General features: G+C 41.0%; 1 protein-coding gene and 1 long non-coding RNA gene across 6 annotated transcripts in view; one reads left to right on the top strand and one right to left on the bottom strand.

The window, feature by feature from the left end:
• Positions 1–14645, bottom strand: part of HNF4A (hepatocyte nuclear factor 4 alpha) — a 201907-nt gene that overhangs the window by 98186 nt on the left and 89076 nt on the right. The window lies entirely within an intron of this gene.
• LOC138664508 (uncharacterized) overlaps positions 3223–14645 on the top strand; it is a 156082-nt gene continuing 144659 nt past the window's right edge. For 4 of the 5 annotated variants that reach the window (XR_011318355.1, XR_011318357.1, XR_011318354.1 and 1 more), the window contains exon 1: positions 3223–3370. This is a non-coding gene — a long non-coding RNA (uncharacterized lncRNA). The remainder of the gene's footprint in view (positions 3371–14645) is intronic. The other variant, XR_011318353.1, reaches the window with a different exon arrangement.

The following is a 14645-nucleotide window of genomic DNA, read 5'->3' on the forward strand; positions in this document are numbered from 1 at the left end:
TATTTTTTTTTTAACAGGGATATGGTGCCCACATTGCTATATACTACGTGGTTTGTGTTAGACACTGCATGGGCTGTATTATATACTACATCTCAGTGCTATATATTATGTGGCTGTGCTATATATGACGTGGCTGTGCAATATATTACGTGGCTGGGCAATATACTACATCGCTACTATGTGGCCTGGGTTATATACAGTTATATACTGCATGGGCAGTGTTATATACTACGTCTCTGTGCTATATACTATGTGGCTGTGCTATATACGACGTGGCTGTGCAATATATTACGTGGCTGTGCAATAGACTACATGGCTGTGCAATATATTACGTGGCTGGGCAAGATACTACGTGGCTGGCAATATACTACGTGGCTGTGCAATATATTACGTGGCTGGGCAAGATACTACGTGGCTGGCAATATATTACGTGGCTGGGCAATATACTACATGGCTGGGCAATATACTACGTGGCTGGGCAATATACTATGTGGCTGTGTTATATACTACGTGGGCTGTATGCTACTTGGCTGTGGTATATTTTCTCTGCTGTATCTGTGCATCATGAATCGTGGTATGTGTTAAAGAGGAGGGCCCACTGAGAGTCTTTCGCCCGGGGCCCTCAAAAACCTGGAGCCAGCCTTGGCTTCACTGATTGTTCGCGGCCGGGCGTGACCAATCAGTGGCAGGCGCAGTCTGCCTGCAAATTGGCACAGAATTTGAACCACGCTTCGCTAATTGGTCGCGGCCGGCCGAATCCTGTGTATAAATTGCATTATTCTGAAAACTTCATAAATAAACTACATACATATTCTAGAATACCCGATGCGTTAGAATTGGGCCACCATCTAGTAAATATATAATATAATATGGGCATACCCCTTTAACCTCTTAATGACCACAGGTATTTCTGTTTTTGCGTTTTCATATTTTGCTCCCCTTCTTTCCAGAGCCATAACTTTTTTATTTTTTTGGTCAAAATGGCCATGTGAGGGCTTGTTTTTTGCACGACGAGTTGTACTCTTGAACCATACCATTGATTTTAACATATCATGTACAGGAAAGCAGGAAAAAATTCCAAGTGCGGTGAAATTGCAAAAAAAAGTGCAATTCCTCACTGCTAAAACTGACCTGCCATTATGATTCTACAAGTCATTAAGAGCTCATACTGCAAGTGGATAGGATCAAGCTCAACCACTGTTAGGTGCTCATGGGTAAAAACAATAATACAATACAAAAGATCAAACCCCGGCTCACTCCAAAAAAGTGAAGAGAGAACTTGTTGCTTTCAAAATTTTAATTAGTTTATCTTGTACAAAAAAAGTAGTTTCCAAACAACGTTTTGGCTCAGGCAAGAGCCTTCATCAGGAAGACAATCGTCTGTTGATCCAGAATTTTCTGATTATCCTAGAGATACTGTCAGAAATGGTCTTTTTACCAATTTCCTAGGAATACATGTGTATTAAGGAGGACATTGCCTTTGTATCATGTGGAAGGCTGTAGCTGGCATGTGACTACCACCCTGTGTCCTTGATGGTGACCGCTTCTATGTGGAGGACTCCCAGAGTTTGACAGCGGCATTTAACTAGTTCACAGCTGCGGGTGTTCAAAACATCTGACATGTGCCGTAAAAGATGTGGGCTCAGCGCTGGAGCCCACACCCAAGGGAAGCAGTCCGACATCGGCGTACATTTACGCCCAATGTCGGAGAGGGGTTAAGCTTCTCCGCTCCCCCTAGAGGTGGCTGGTGGCAGACAAATTTTGATCAGCATTGAATATTAGATCTATTTATAGCGAAGCTTTGCTCCACTAACCTTTCACCCATATACTGGAAACATATTCACCAAGTTTCTAAAATATGGCCAAAGTTTACATTGTATGTTGAAGTCTCATCCCAAAATTCTCAAAACTGATTTTTCTATACAAAACAGCAAAAGGTAACAGTAAAATGTCATTTTATATACATGCTAATTAATCAGCTATGCAGCAAAGCTGAGAGTTGTTTTTTCTTAATTAAAGCATTTTGAATTATGTTCTTAAAGGGATTGTCACCACAATATTTTATTTTACAAATGGGACCAAGGGGGTTGTAAAATAGAAAAACAAAAAAAAAGAATTCACTTGGCTGCTGATTGGCTGGAGTGGTCTCCTGATGGAAGAGGAAGCAAGGGGACAGGCATAGCAGAGGACTAGCAGGTATTTGTTTTGTTTGTTTTTTAGGACCACAATGATTCTATTAATAAAATCAAATACTGTGATGGAAAACCCTTCTAAGGAGTTTAGTATTAATGATGAAAAATTAATGTTCCTTCTTTTTTCAGTAAAGAATGTATACTAATTATAAGGATAGTTCATTGATTTCAATGAGACCTGTGTAATACTCTATTTTCCCTGTGGGGGCACTACACAGAAGTTGAACACTTACAATCGATTATTGTCGATTATAACTGATCATTAGGGGTCCAGCAGATTTATAACAGGGACCCTACTAACAGTTTGCAGAGTAGTCACCCCAATATTGTGTTTATTAGCAGTTAACTATACCTTATTAGGGTACATGGACATCATAGAGGGGTCTTGAAAAAAATAGCTAAGGCTACGTTCACATTAGCGTTGTGCTGTGCAGAGTCGGGCGCAGCCACGGCGACGCATGCGTCATGCGCCCCTATATTTAACATGGGGGGGCGAATGGACACGCGTTGTCTTGCGTTTTGTGACGCATGCGTCATTTTGGCGCAACTGTCAGGGCGCAGAGGACGCTGCATGATGCAGTTTTTTCTGTGCCAAAAATCATGCAAAAAATGAACGCATGCGTCACAAAACCCTGCGTTTTGCATGCGTTGTGCGTTGCGTCGCTGACGCTGCGCCACACAACGCAAATGTGAACGTAGCATAGCATCTCCTCTAGATGCAGCCCTAGATAAAACCCTACTATCCACGTCTGTGTTGTGTCAGATTTCACAGTCGGCTCGGCTGCATCTGTTCCTAGCTTGTCAATTGGACTCTCTTCAAGCTTTGACCCCACATTCAGACATCAGTCTCCATCCTCACCATAAAGATCAAAAGTCACAAAAAGTGAATTGAGCAGTTCAGCTGTTTCTTAAAGCTGCAACTCTTTCCCTATTGTCCTAATGAAATGACAAATTCCAGTTTGTGGACAAAGTCCTGCACGCTGTAGAATATGGATCTCCGACCACTGACCAAACTCCATTCCAAGTAACTAACTATTTATTCTTTTTTGAAGTTTGTACTGTTCTTAGTTTGGTTACTGGATGTGGCAGGAGAACATGACAGGTCCCTATGGGCGGCAGTAACAGACCGGGCTCCATTTTTTAAAGACCAGGTTTGGGATTTACAATCTGGAAAGCAGGTGAGTTAACTTAAAATACAGCGGAATAATAAGAGGCAGAAAATAAGAACTTATCCGCTTTTTACAACTAGGATCCATTTTACCTGGACACAGGGGAATTAGATGACTTTTTAAAGGGGCTAATTCCTGGCAATATTGTACAATATTTAGATCTAGGCAGATCTTGATGTGAATCATTTGTATCAATAACTAATATAATTCTACTCCTGCCAGATACTGTTTTAATATTGATTTAATGCTCCCCACCCCTTTTGTTGAGAAAGAGAAGTCTAAGATGCCATTTTCTAATGAGTGTTCTCAATATTAGCATTGGTGAGGTTCTTAACTGCTGGAGCACTGCAGATATGACAAGATATAAGACAAATATTACAATTATTTATAGTTTTTAAGGTTGATGGTATTCTTAAGTCCATCGAGTTCCACCTATAGCATAACTTGTTGATCCAAAGGAATGCAAAAAACCCCATGGGGAAGACATTAACAGCTCCATATTAGAGAAAATATTACTTCTCGACTCTATATACAACAATCAGACTAGTTCTCTGGATGAACGCCCCATCACAGAATTTAGTGCCTGTAACATATTTTTCAAAGAAAAGAATCCAGGCCCTGCTTGAAGTTTTGTAGTGAAGCAACCATTACACCATCTTGTGGCAATGCGTTCCATAGCCTTCCTGCTCTAACAGAAAAGAATCATCATCTAGGGTTATAATAAGACCTTCTTTCCTCTAGATGTAGAGGATTCCTCCTTGTCACCATTGCAGATCTAAGTGTAAAAAGATCAATAGAAAGATGTCTGTACTGTCCACTCATATATTTATAGTAACATTTATGGGACAAAATCTATTCTGATTTCTATTTTAATATATTTTTATAATGGTTAGAACTTTGCTAACACAGATCTGCCAATGTAGAGAATAAAAATACTAATAACAATACTACTACTACTACTAATAATAATAATATAAAAATAATACTATACTTCAGATGCTATCAATCATCTTGGGGGGCGAGTAATTTACTACATAATAGAATAATAGATGTATAAATCCCATGCTGTAAACTTTCCAGTCCCCCCAATGGTAGCTGCAGTTGGAGAGAATTTTTATCGGTACACTTTCTTTGTTGTTCCTGTGCCTCTCCATTCCTGAGATATGGCCCTTTCTTCTCTGCATGCAAATCTTGTCATTTTAGCCAAGTGGGCATGGTCATCCATAGCCAAGTGGGCGTGGCCATCCATACTACCATATTGGGGTCTTCTAAAAAAAAAAAATGAGCGGGCTAAGACGAGTTGTACTGTAGATCCATGGAAGAAGAAGCCATATCAGGATTGGGAAGGCACAGATTCAGGAGAACAGTGGCAGATGAAAACATTACATACAGTTGTGCTCAAAAGTTTATATACCCCAGCAGTATTTTTGCTTTCTTGGCCTTTTTTCAAAGAATATGAATGATAACACCAAAACCTTTCCTCCAGTCATGGTTAGTGGTTGGGTGAAGCCATTTATTGTCAAACTACTGTGTTTTTTCTTTTTAAATCATATTGACAACTCAAAACATCCAAATGACCCTGATCAAAAGTTCATATACCCCATTTCTTAATACTTTGTATTACCCCCACTAAAATCAATGACAGCTTGAAGACTTTTGTGGTAGTTGTGGATGAGGTTCTTCATTTTCTCAGATGGTAAAGCTGCCCAGTCTTCTTGGCAAAAAGCTTCAAGTTCCTGTAAATTCCTGGGCTGTCTAGCATGAACTGCGCACTTGAGATCTCACGAGAGTGGCTCAATGATATTGAGGTCAGGAGACTGAGATGGCCACTCCAGAACCTTCACTTTTTCTGCTGTAGCCAATGAGAGGTCGACTTGGCCTTGTGTTTTGGATCATTTTCATGGTGGAACGTCCAAGTACGTCCCATGCGCAGCTTCCGGGCTGATGAGTGCAAATTTGCCTTCACCTTTCCTTCAATTTTGACCAAGTTTCCTGTGCCTTTGTAGCTCACACATCCCCAAAACATCAGCGATCCACCTCTGTGCTTTACAGTAGGAATAGTGTTCCTTTCATCATACACCTTGTCGACCTCTCTCTAAATGTAATGTTTATGGTTGTGGCCAAAAAGTTCAATTTTGTTCTCATCACCTCAAAGTACCTTGTTCCAGAAGTTTTGAGGCTTGTCTCTGTGCTGTTTTGTGTATTGTTGGCGAGATGCTTTTTGGCATTTGTGCAATAATGGCTTTCTTCTGGTGACTCGACCATGCAGCCCATTTTTCTTCAAGTGCCTCATTATTGTGCATCTTGAAATAGCCACACCACTAGTTTTCAGAGAGTCCGAATTTTCAGCTGATGTTATTTCTAGGTTTTTATTTGCATCCCGAACAATTTTCCTCGTAGTTGTGGATGATATTTTTGTTGGTCTACCTGACCGTGGTTTTGTTTTTACAGAATCCCTGATTTTCCATTTGTTAATCACAGTTTGAACACTGCTGACTGGCATTATCAATTCCTTGTATACTTTTTTGTATCCCGTTCCTGTTTTATACAGTTTAACTACCTGTTCCAGTAGATCTATTGACAATTCTTTTGCTTTCCCCATGACTCACAATCCAAAAACGTCAGTGGCTGGATGAAAGATGCAAGAGTCTGTCTGGATCCCAGAAACTCACTCAGCTTTTATGCATACACACTGATTACAAGCAAACAGGTCACAGGTGAGGATGTTACCTTTAGTAGCCATTCAAACCCATCTGTGTCAACTTCTGTGCATGTTATTAGGCCAAAATCACCTGGGTATGTGAACTTTTGATCAGGGTCATTTGGATGTTTTGGGTTGTCATTATGATTTAAAAAGAGAAAACACAGTAGTTTGACAATAAATGGCTTCACCCAATAACTAACCATGAGTGGAGAAAAAGTTTTGGTGTTATTATTCATATTCTCTGAAAAAAGGCCAAGAAAGCAAAAATTCTGCCAGGGTATGTAAACTTTTGAGCACAAATGTATTTATGGCAAATGGCCTGTCCTTTACTATTCATGATGGTTATTGATATGTTTTGATACCAGTTATTAAGATGCTGCTGTTGATAGAGTTACAATGCAATGGGCCACCGGTATACTGGTTTATTGAGCATCCATTTCTTTACATTTGTCTACTGGAGGCACTATATTACACTAAGTAATGGAGACAATAGCATTTTACTTCTAGGACCAACATTTTTGGCGTCCTAAAAAACTACACTTGTCAATCAATAGGTTGTGTCTGGTGTTACAGTTTTGCTCCATTGAAGGGAATGAGATTGAGATACAATTTCACATATTATTTTGTTTGGAAGGAATGTTTTTCAAATCCTTGACAACCTTTTTAAAGGGAACCTGATAGATGATATATACTGTGCAATGTACAGACAGCATGTCTCAGACACTGGCTGTATGATATCAGCCATATATGTTCAACTCTGGAATACTGCAGTATTTCAGAGAAAAACCACTGGGGACCGAGCTGCCCGGGAGACTAGTCAGGAAGGCCGATCTCTGGTGGCTTCTCACCCCTTCTGCCAGTGACTAACAGGTCTCTCCATGTATATGCAGACAGGGAGAGACCTATCACTCAAGGGCAGGAGGAGGGGATCTGCCAATTCGATTAGTTTACCTTGCGATCCAGCGTAAAGCATGTTTTTCTCTGAAATGCATTTCAGAGTCAAACATACATGGCTGAAATCTGATACATGCTGCCTGTTTAGGAGTACAACAATCTATCTATCTATCTATCTATCTATCTATCTATCTATCTATCTATCTATCTATCTATCTATCTATCCCATATCTATCTATCCCATATCTATCTATCCCATATCTATCTATCCCATATCTATCTATCTCATATCTATCTATCTATCTATCTATCTATCTATCTATCTATCTATCTATCCCATATCTATCTATCCCATATCTATCTATCCCATATCTATCTATCTATCCCATATCTATCTGTCTATCTATCCATCTATCCCATATCTATCTATCCCATATCTATCTATCTATCTATCTATCTATCTATCTATCTATCTATCTCATATCTATCTATCCCATATCTATCTATCTATCTATCTATCTATCTATCTATCTATCTATCTATCTATCCCATATCTATCTATCTATCTATCCCATATCTATCTATCTATCTATCTATCTATCTATCTGTCTATCTATCTATCCATCTATCCCATATCTATCTATCTATCTATCTATCTATCTATCTATCTATCCCATAGCTATCTATCTATCTATCTATCTATCTATCTATCTATCTATCTATCTATCTATCCCATATCTATCTATCTATCTATCTATCCCATAGCTATCTATCTATCTATCTATCTATCTATCTATCTATCTATCCCATATCTATCTATCTATCTATCTATCTATCTATCTATCTATCTATCTATCTATCTATCTATATATCCCATATCTATCTATCTATCTATCTATCTATCTATCTATCTATCTATCTATCTATCCCATAGCTATCTATCTATCTATCTATCTATCTATCTATCTATCTATCTATCTATCCCATATCTATCTATCTATCTATCTATCCCATATCTATCTATCTATCTATCCCATATCTATCTATCTATCCCATATCTATCTATCTATCTATCTATCTATCTATCTATCTATCTATCTATCTCATATCTATCTATCCCATATCTATCTATCTATCTATCTATCTATCTATCTATCTATCTATCTATCTATCTATCTATCTATCTATCTATCTGTCTGATGCCATATCTATCTATCTATCTATCTATCTATCTATCTATCTATCTATCTATCTATCTCATATCTATCTAATGCCATATCTATCTATCTATCTATCTATCTATCTATCTATCTATCTAATACTATATCTATCTATCTATCTATATTAATAATAATTATAACTTTGTACCTATCTACAGCTCACACTGCGGTGTTGGCGATACTGTGATCTGCTATGTAATCTGCTATGATGAAATTCTTGCATGCCCTTGTGCAAACACTGTGCGAATCCTCTGTATTTGGTAAAGTGCTGAGCTGGACCCTGTGACAGGTACAGCCCTGCGCTCTTATCAGGGAGATCAGGGGAGAGAGCATTTGTGCAATGTTCTCCAGAATCTATATTAAACCTCATTTCACCCTATCTAAAAGCCAAATTATGAGTAACTGATCCAATATCATATACCTTATCATAAAAAGTTGCCGGCCCATAAGTGGAGTTATCATGAAGTATTATTTACAAAAAAAAATAATAAAAAAAAAATCAATATTCAACAACTGGCACTGATCTATAGTCCTTCATATCACAGCTAGTTGGAAAATCAGAAACTTTAAAACATCCTAAGTAGTGCTCAACTCAAAAAGAAGTCCATCGAAAATATGTAATAAACTAGATGGTGGCCCGATTCTAAAGCATCGGGTATTCTAGAATATGTATGTAGTATAAATCCCGCGCCAATATCACTGATTGGTCGCGGCTGGGTGCGACCAATCAGCGAAGCGTGGTTCAAATCCCGCACCAATTCGTGGCCAGACTGTGCTTGTCGCTGATCGGCCGAGTGTGACCAATCACTGAAGCGGTGTTTAAATCCCGTGCCAATATCGCTGATTGGTCACGGCCGGACACGACCATTCAGCGAAGAAGGATTTAAATCCCACGCCAATTCGCAGCCGGATTGCGCCTGTCGTTGACTGGTCACGGGCGGCTGGCGCGAACAATCAGTGACATGGGATTTCCGTAACAGACAAACAGACATAATTAGACGATTATATAGTATAGATGGTGGCTCGATTATAATGCATTGGGTATTCTAGAATATGTATGTACAGTATGTAGCTGCCACATAGTATATAGCACAGCCCACGTAACACAGACAGCCACGTAGTATATAGGAGCCACGTAGTATATAGCAGCCACGCAGTATATAACACAGCCACTTAGTATATAACACAGCCCACGTAATATATAGCACAGCCCACGCAGTATATAACACAGCCCACGCAGTATATAACACAGCCCATGTAGTATATAGCATAGGCCACGCAGTATATAGCACAGCCCATGCAGTATATAACACAGTCCACGCAGTATATAACACTGGCCACGTAGTATAACACTGCCCACGTAATATATAGCATAGCCAACACAGTATATAACACAGCCCACGCAGTATATAGCAGCCCACGCAGTATATAACACAGGCCATGCAGTATATAACACAGCCCACGCAGTATATAACAGCCCACGCAGTATATAACACTGCACATGCAATATATCACAGCCCATGCAGTATATAACACAGCCCACGCAGTATATAACACAGCCCACATAATATATAGCACAGCCCACGCAGTATATAACACAGTGTGGGCACCATATCCGTGTTAAAAAAAATAATTAAAATAAAAAATAGTTATATACTCACCTTCCACCGTCCAGTGAAGCTGTCCCGATGCACGCACTGCTGCCGCCAGCTTCCGTTCCCAGAGATGCATTGCGAAATTACCCAGTAAACCGCTAAGCCTTCTGGGTAATTTCGCAATGCATCTCTGGGAACGGAAGCTGGCAGCAGCAGCGCGCGCATCGGCAGACGACAGAAGGTGAGAATAGCCGATTTTCTTTTTTATTATTATTATTTTTAACATTAGAGGACGCCGGTCACAGCAGGGCGCGGGAGCGCCGGTTACTACACAAGGAATTCCAGATCGAGTACTTTGGCTGCTTCATTTGGACATTTACACCCTATTAGCGATCACGTGACAAAGACTCTGGTAGAGCCAAAACGTTGTTAAAAGATCGCATAAGCTGTATATTCTGTTCCGCTCCCAGATTGTGTGTACAATAAATTCACACTTTACTTTATGCTATCAGAGTGTGCGGTGAATCGTATATTTTACCATATTTGAGACCTCTGGCCTATTACACCAGCACCTCGTTCTTTAAGGCTGAGTGCACACCATTACCTTTCCTTTTTGCTCCACTCAATGATCACCCTAACTGTCAAAAAGTTTTTTCTAATATCTAATTTGTGTCTCCTCCCATTCAGTTTCATCACATTGCTTCTAGTCTTTCCTTGTGCAAATGAGAATAAAGATGATCCTTCTACAATATGACAGCCCTTGAGATATTTGTAGACAGCTATTAAGTCTCCTTTTAGCCTTATTTTTTTGCAAACTAAACATTCCCAGATCCTTTAACCGTTCCTCGTAGACATACTTTGCAGTCCACTCACTATCCTGTGAGCTCTTCTCTGAACTTGCTCCAGTTTTTCCATGTATTTTTTAAACTGTGCTGCCCAGAACTGAACACAGTATTCCAGGTGAGGTCTAACCAAGGAGGAGTAGAAGGGGATAATTACTTCACGTGATCTAGACTGTATTCTTCTCTCAATATATCCTAGAACTGTGTTTGTCTTTTTTGCTGCTGTATCACACTGTTGACTCATGTGCAGTCTGTGATCTATTAGTATACCCAAGTATTTTTCACACATGCTGTTGCTTAATTCTATTCCTACCATTCTGTAGATGTAATTTTAGTTTTTCTTGCCCAGATGTAGAATCTTGCATTTCTCCCTGTCAAATACCATTCTATTAGTTGCTGCCCATTGTTCAAGCTTATCTAGATCCTTTTGAATCCTTTATCTGTCTTCTCTAGTGTTAGCTATCCCTCCTAGCTTTGCATCATCTTCAAATTGGATTAGTTTATAAGGTTCCCTTATTGAGATCATTTATAAAACAACAACACTTGGGCCAGGGTAGAGCCTTGTGGTACTCCATTTGAAAAACTCTTGCAATTGGATGTGCAAACATTTATTAACACTCTTTGAGTACAATACCTAAGCCAGTTATGAATCCACCTAACTGTAGACTTGTCAATCCCGTACTTGGTCATTTTTTCAATAAGGATAGTATGACATACTTTATCAAATGCTTTGCTGAAGTCGAGATATACTATATCTACCACATTTCCCATATCCACCCAGTCAGTGATTCCATCATAGAAGGAAATTAGATTAGTCTGGCATGACATATTTGCTACAAACCCATGCTAGCTCTGGTTAATTACTGTATTCTTATCCAAGTAAAAATCCTTTTTAATAATTTGTTTAAAGATCCTTCCTAGTATAGAATTAAGGATCACTGGCCTCTAATTTGTTGGCTCCATCTTTTTTCCTTTTAGAAGATAGGGACAACATTTGCCCTTCTCCAATCTTCTGGAACTTCTGTTCTCCAGGATTCTTCAAAGATTTTGGCTAGTGGTTCTGCAATTTCTTCTGATAACTCTTTCACTAGCTAGGTAGACAGAATAATAAAATATAATATAACCTTTAATCATTATATAAAAGACACCCTTAGGCTCAAAATACAAATATTAAACATAAAGACATACATACATAATACATAAGCAATATTGTGACTTGTGTAAAACAGTAAAAACTGTGTTCTCATACATCAGAAAAGAAGATCTGGAAGTAAAACTGTGTCCTCATACATCAGAAAAGATCTAGAAGTGTGTGTGTGTGCGTGTGTGTGTGTGTGTGTGTGTTTGAAGCATCATTCAATAGCCACGTATTACCCCACCATTGAATGGTGCCCCCCCCTCACTTCCAACTAGGATCTTCCTTTCTGATGTAAACAGCAAATCTGGATTCCTTGGATTCCAGTGTGTGGACATCACTGCAGAATATTGGTGAGATCATTCCTACTTATCTGCTAACCTATAGATTCTAAGCTAATGACAATTGTGTATGAGGACACCGTTTTTACTGTTTTACACAAAAAGTCACAATATTGCTGGTGTATTATGTATGTCATTATACAGTACTAGATGGTGGCCCGATTCTAATGCATCGGGTATTCTAGAATATGCATGTCCACGTAGTATATTGCCCAGTGACGTAGTATATTGCCCAGCCACATAGTATATTGCCCAGCCACGTAGTATATTGCCCAGTCACGTAGTATATTGCCCAGTCATGTAGTATATTGCCCAGCCACATAGTATATTGCCCAGCCACGTAGTATATTGCCCAGTCACGTAGTATATTGCCCAGTCATGTAGTATATTGCCCAGCCATGTAGTATACTGCACAGCCACGTAGCATACAGCACAGAGCCACGTAGTATACAGCACAGACACGTAGTATACTGCCCAGTCACGTAGTATATTAACCAGCTACGTAGAATATTGCCCAGCCACGTATGTAACAGGTTAAAAAATACAAAAGAAACATATACTCACCTTCCGAGGGGCCCCTTGTAGTTTCGGCGCCTGTGTGCGGTGCACGCGGCAGCTTCCGGTCCCAGGGTTGGTATGAGTGCAGGACCTGTGATGACGTCGCGGTCACATGACCGTGACGTCATGGCAGGTCCTTCTCGCATAGCATCCGAACCTGCCGCTTGCACTGCTGAGGACAGGACGCCACGTCGGAGGGTGAGAATAACTTTTTTTTATTATTATTATTATTTGTAACATTAGATCTTTTTACTATTGATGCTGCATACGCAGCATCAATAGTAAAAAGTTGGTCACACAGGGTTAATAGCTGCGTAACTGGAGTGCTTTACACCGCGCTCCGGTATCACTGGCATTAACCCTGTGTGAGGGCTGACTGGATGACTGGAGGGGAGTATGGAGTGGGCACTGACTGTGGGGAGGAAAGAGCGGCCATATTGCCGCCGGACTGTGGCCGTCGCTGATTGGTCGTGGCAATGGTCGTGGGCGTTTTGCCATGACCAATCAGCGACTTGGATTCCATGACAGACAGAGGCCGCGACCAATGAATATCCGTGCCAGACAGACAGACCGAAGGACAGACGGAAGTGACCCTTAGACAATTATATAGTAGATACACCTTAATTTACATTCACGCCATTTTGCGTGTCCCATTAGATTATATGATGTGTTTTAAAACCATGTTCATTCCCTTCCTAATCTAAACCCATTGTCTTTCTGGTCTGACCTTTCCCCTGCTTTGGTATGATCAGGGTTAATTAATACATCTAATTACTATGCAAGTTATTTCTGGGAATTGACAGACACGGAGCAGCAGATAAAGTAGTTACACATTGCACATCACATTCTGTTTTTCACCATGTATTGGGCAATAAAGATAAATCATCATTTTATTGGTCATGACATGATATTAATATAGTGTGGTGTAATAAAGTGCCGTGAAGGTTACTATAGACGTAACGTGGCTGCGGACAAAAGAGCACGGGGTAATACGGTAATAGGGGGTGACCGAAGATGTTTGGCACCGCTTATCTCCAGTGGGCCCAGGCACTGACACCTGCTGGCATATTGGCCAGCAGCTGCCTAGGGCCCCCACTGCTCCAGGGGCCCTCCAGCCAGTGGAGTGTCGCTAATAGCGGCACACCCAGCTGCTATGGGGCCCCTGAGTCAAGGGGGCCCTCCTGGTGCCAGAGAGCAGCAGATGGACAGGAGCCTGTCCCCACTGCTAGAGAGAAATGAATATTCACGGCATGAATACCATTTCACTTTAATGGCGGGCAGCGTTAGAGGCAGCCTGAGGCTAACACTGCCCACCGCTGGTGCTGAATGGGGGGCCCCGGAGCTGGGCCCCTAAGGGGCGGCGATCCTTGATTGCGATCCCTGCAGCATGGGACCAGAGCGGAGCTGCAGGGATCCACACTGTCCTCCTTCCTGCCCGGCACTTCCTGAATAAGCGCGGCTGGATTACGTCATCATTCAGCGCGGCTGTTTCAGAGAGAAAGTTGCAGGGATGTGCTGCGGCTGCTGGGGAACGTGTGGAGAGGTGAGTGGGTGTGTGTGTGTATATGCCTGCATGTGTGTGGCTGTGTGTGTGTGTGGGTGCGGCTGTGGGTGTCTGTGTGTGTCCCTGCCTCCGTGTGTGCAGCCGTGTGTGTGGGGGGGAGGCAATGATGATGATGGTGCTGGAGGCAATGATGATGGTGGTGGGGGCAATGATGATGGTGGTGGGGGCAATGATGATGGTTCTGGAGGCAATGATGATGGTGGTGGGGGCAATGATGATGGTACTGGAGGCAATGATGATGGTGGGGGCAATGATGATGATGATGGGAGAAGCAATGATGATGATGGTGCTGGAGGCAATGATGATGGTGGTGGGGGCAATGATGATGATGGTGGTGGGGGCAATGATGATGATGGCGCCGGAGGCAATGATGATGGTGGTGGGGGCAATGATGATGATGGTGGTAGGGGAAGCAATGATGATGATGGTGC

This window comes from Ranitomeya imitator, chromosome 2 (assembly GCF_032444005.1).
Source record: "Ranitomeya imitator isolate aRanImi1 chromosome 2, aRanImi1.pri, whole genome shotgun sequence".
NCBI lineage: Eukaryota > Metazoa > Chordata > Amphibia > Anura > Dendrobatidae > Ranitomeya > Ranitomeya imitator.